This window comes from Schistocerca americana, unplaced genomic scaffold (genome assembly GCF_021461395.2).
Source record: "Schistocerca americana isolate TAMUIC-IGC-003095 unplaced genomic scaffold, iqSchAmer2.1 HiC_scaffold_297, whole genome shotgun sequence".
Lineage (NCBI taxonomy): Eukaryota > Metazoa > Arthropoda > Insecta > Orthoptera > Acrididae > Schistocerca > Schistocerca americana.
In genome coordinates this window covers 10,001-15,000 of record NW_025726013.1, presented here as the reverse complement: position 1 = coordinate 15,000, position 5,000 = coordinate 10,001, and the positions used below count along the sequence as shown (strand labels likewise).

The window sequence follows — 5,000 nt, the reverse complement described above, 5'->3', positions numbered from 1 at the left end:
CTATGCGAATCTGACAACACTACGTCCGCCATGTCGAGCGCACCACAAAACACAGCGCCATCTGTAGGTCTCCCGCGGCATGACGTCCTGCAACGACGATACCGCCATCTATGAGACGCCAAGCCGACCAAGACATCGATGGGCCCACAGTGCCCATCTTTCGACCCCACCCACAAAGCCTGCGTCCTCTGTCGACCACAGCACCCCAACGCCAGCGCCTCTGCCGCACGAAATCGTGGACCGGCAATCACTCCACCTGCGCCCCACTCCAACCGCCCAACTCGCAACTCCAGCGGATGAACGGCGGACTTTTCCCGCAGTCGCAATGTGCAATCCACCCCTATAACATGCGTTTCATGAAGAGTTATCTCCAATATGCGACATTCCCGCTGTCCCTATACATGAGCTGCGGGCTGTACCAGTTACGAGCTAGAGACGCGACCGCGTTGCTCTCTGTACGAATGCCGATGCTGAGCGGTCAGCTAGGAGGCGCTCCATCCATGTCGGTACCGGTGAGCGTTGCACTCGCAGTCGCAAGAACGTACGGCAAGTATATTACCTGGAAGAGTCAATGACAGTCCACGCCCCCCTGCGTGGGAAGAGTCTTTCTAGGCCATGACCCACCGGAAGGGCGCAGCGTCCCCCACCCCAGACATGTGACGTCACACCATCGGTATTGACGACTAGACTGATTCCTTATAATCATTTGCCATACACCGGTGGAAGCTGCCGAGACGAGTAACTACATAGCGGGCTCGCCGTGTCACTAATGTACAGAGATACAACAGTTTCGACTGGAACCGGATTAAACGTATACACGGCGCTGATTAGTAATAGATAGAGCCATCAGAATACAGATAATGTATACAACTGTCCGTATACATGCTGAAAGACTCTGCTCACAATCACAACCACACGTCAGCCACACACCCTTATCACGCACTACTCTCTGCCTGTAACACGCACACAGACAATATGTAAGCACCAGCATGGAACAACACCCAGTGCATCCTCTCCGCCACATTAGACAATCCACACTGTCATAACCAGACTGGGAGGTCCACTCAGAAAACAGAATATCCCACCCACCCGACAACCACCATTGCTCAGCCAAGCCACCAACACCCACACATGTCCTACACAGGGGTGCACCCAACATCACAATACTGCCTCCTCTCACAGCACACAAACAATGGCAGGAATGAAAGACACAGGTCTGCCACAAGCATGGAATGAGAGCGCCGCCTGTCATGAGCCAAAGGTGCATCCTGACGTGGCAAATCAGATGATGCCGCAGGCATCCACTTACTATAATCACAATCAACAAACCGGCCGCCCCGCCCCGCCCCCCATTAAACCTTTCCTTACAACAATGTGTACCTTAACCTAACCTATATCGTACCGTAACCTAACCTATATCGTACCGTAACCTAACCTATGTCGTACCGTAACCTAACCTATGTCGTACCGTAACCTAACCTATGTCGTACCGTAACCTAACCTATGTCGTACCGTAACCTAACCTATGTCGTACCGTAACCTAACCTATGTCGTACCGTAACCTAACCTATGTCGTACCGTAACCTAACCTATGTCGTACCTTAACCTAACCTATGTCGTACCTTAACCTAACCTATGTCGTACCTTAACCTAACCTATGTCGTACCTTAACCTAACCTATGTCGTACCTTAACCTAACCTATGTCGTACCTTAACCTAACCTATGTCGTACCTTAACCTAACCTATGTCGTACCTTAACCTAACCTATGTCGTACCTTAACCTAACCTATGTCGTACCTTAACCTAACCTATGTCGTACCTTAACCTAACCTATGTCGTACCTTAACCTAACCTATGTCGTACCTTAACCTAACCTATGTCGTACCTTAACCTAACCTATGTCGTACCTTAACCTAACCTATGTCGTACCTTAACCTAACCTATGTCGTACCTTAACCTAACCTATGTCGTACCTTAACCTAACCTATGTCGTACCTTAACCTAACCTATGTCGTACCTTAACCTAACCTATGTCGTACCTTAACCTAACCTATGTCGTACCTTAACCTAACCTATGTCGTACCTTAACCTAACCTATGTCGTACCTTAACCTAACCTATGTCGTACCTTAACCTAACCTATGTCGTACCTTAACCTAACCTATGTCGTACCTTAACCTAACCTATGTCGTACCTTAACCTAACCTATGTCGTACCTTAACCTAACCTATGTCGTACCTTAACCTAACCTATGTCGTACCTTAACCTAACCTGTATTGCGCCTTAACCTAACCTGTATTGCGCCTTAACCTAACCTGTATTGCGCCTTAACGTAACCTGTATTGCGCCTTAACGTAACCTGTATTGCGCCTTAACGTAACCTGTATTGCGCCTTAACGTAACCTGTATTGCGCCTTAACGTAACCTGTATTGCGCCTTAACGTAACCTGTATTGCGCCTTAACGTAACCTGTATTGCGCCTTAACGTAACCTGTATTGCGCCTTAACGTAACCTGTATTGCGCCTTAACGTAACCTGTATTGCGCCTTAACGTAACCTGTATTGCGCCTTAACGTAACCTGTATTGCGCCTTAACGTAACCTGTATTGCGCCTTAACGTAACCTGTATTGCGCCTTAACGTAACCTGTATTGCGCCTTAACGTAACCTGTATTGCGCCTTAACGTAACCTGTATTGCGCCTTAACGTAACCTGCATTGCGCCTTAACGTAACCTGTATTGCGCCTTAACGTAACCTGTATTGCGCCTTAACGTAACCTGTATTGCGCCTTAACGTAACCTGTATTGCGCCTTAACGTAACCTGTATTGCGCCTTAACGTAACCTGTATTGCGCCTTAACGTAACCGATATTGCGCCTTAACGTAACCTATATTGCGCCGTAACGTAACCTATATTGCGCCGTAACGTAACCCACATTGCCCCTTAACGTAACCCACATTGCCCCTTAACGTAACCCACATTGCCCCTTAACGTAACCCAACACACGTTGGGCCTTAACCCAACACACGTTGGGCCTTAACCCAACACACGTTGGGCCTTAACCCAACACACGTTGGGCCTTAACCCAACACACGTTGGGCCTTAACCCAACACACGTTGGGCCTTAACCCAACACACGTTGGGCCTTAACCCAACACACGTTGGGCCTTAACCCAACACACGTTGGGCCTTAACCCAACACACGTTGGGCCTTAACCCAACACACGTTGGGCCTTAACCCAACACACGTTGGGCCTTAACCCAACACACGTTGGGCCTTAACCTGCTCTGTAATTGTCATACGACGCGTTAAATTAGTGTAGTGTTGCCTAACTGCAACCCCCGCAATATAGTTTGCTACTCGCACTGCCCGGTCCCCAGTGTATCGCTTCATGTTAAACACCTTGCAGCTATACACTGTAATGTGGATGGCAGCAGGACGTACATGCTCAATGCCCTTTGCAGTTGTTCATTGGCATTTGCAGTTGTTCATTGGCATTCGCATGTGCGAAGCACTTAGCCTACGCTGTGGTACGGCCTGTGTCAACTGTCCGCTGATGTTGTACGTCCAAATCACACACTGTACTGCACATTGGTCCTCATGTACTGAATGATACATCGTGGTACATGTGACCGTACAACGACTGCGCCAACAACGGCGAACCATGCGGTCCAAATGTTGTGCACTCAGCTACGTGTCGTCTCCCTATAAGAGCTGGATTGCAGTGTGGTATGCCCTGGATGGCGATCAGCATGAGCCGTCTGTTGATGTAGTGGCGCGTGTTGTCAGACGTAGTCGTCTCTTCTCACACACCGTGATAGCATGGTGCACTGCGTTCCACATCTGCGACATGCGACAGAGGCCGGTTGACAGTCGTTCGCGCAATGGACATCGCATACGTACGGGGGCCACCTTCCACGTGTTCGCGAAGCGTGCACATGTTGTTGCGTGTATGTGGGCAGACATAGTGTGTCGTGACACCTGACACAGGCATGCAACAATCGTTGAATTTGCAAATGGCGATGGACGCCTACGTTTGCTGGTGACGTTATGCAAATGAACAACTGGTAAACCGTTGTGGTGCGGTTGTTCTCGCTAGAGGTGAATCAGTGATGGCGACGATCGGTTGAGCTACCAACCGGTTGTTCCAGCGATACCCACCATGCCCACGAACGTGAATGGCATCTGGGTGTGAAGCGATACGCGGCGGTGGCTGGGTGGGACCGTCCCCGGCCGGTGAGGGGGGGCCTCCCGGCGTGCTGGCCGCGCGGTGCGTGGGCGCACGCGCTACAGCCGGCTGGTGGGGGCGGCCAGTGGCAGGCGCGCCGGCCGACGGAGGCGGCAGGCGGCGCAGCTGCGCGCCGGCGCACCCTGCACGCGGCGCCGTGCGGCCAAAGTAGGTCCTCGCGGGCCCGGTGCGAAGCGCGGTGGACATCTGCAGTGTGCTGGTCCGATTGAGGACTGTGTGCGCTGAGGATGCGCCGCCGCCCGGCGCTCGGCGCCGCGACGCCGTCTGCTGCTCGGTCGCCTCTGCGGTTCTCGCAGGTGGTTTGTATCGCAGCTGTGCGGACGTGTTGGCGCGTGCGCTGTGCTGGGAGAGTTCGCTTCGGCACCCAAGTGGGGCTTTTGTCCTTCTGTGGCGCTGGCGTTGGAGCTGCCGGTCACCGTAGGTGGCGCGTGTTGTCTCCCGCCGGCAATGCCACGACAGCACGCTCCCGGGCCTCTGTCGGCAGCGGCAAGCTCAGTTGGGAGCACGGGTGGTCGCACCTAAAGCGTCTACTCGCCAAACTCCGGGCGATTGCGCCTCTCTCGAACCCGACCAAGTACTTAGGACGGCGCTGCGCGCCGCCGGGACCTGAGAGGGTTTCGAGGTGTATTGTGCAGGGGAGCTCAGCCTCCTCCTGTTTGCAGAATAATTGAGCGGACGCTTGCGTGTTCGCGCGGGCCCCCGGGACACACTCCCGGGCGGCCGGCTGCTCAGCTCTAGTTGACGCAGCTC

General features: G+C 52.9%; 1 non-coding gene across 1 annotated transcript in view; it reads left to right on the top strand.

Annotated features, from left to right (window-relative positions):
- The first annotated feature begins 4,998 nt into the window (after positions 1–4,998).
- Positions 4,999–5,000, top strand: part of LOC124579164 — a 1,910-nt gene continuing 1,908 nt past the window's right edge. Inside the window, exon 1 of the ribosomal RNA XR_006972885.1 lies at positions 4,999–5,000. This exon is cut by the window's right edge and continues 1,908 nt beyond it. This is a non-coding gene — a ribosomal RNA (small subunit ribosomal RNA).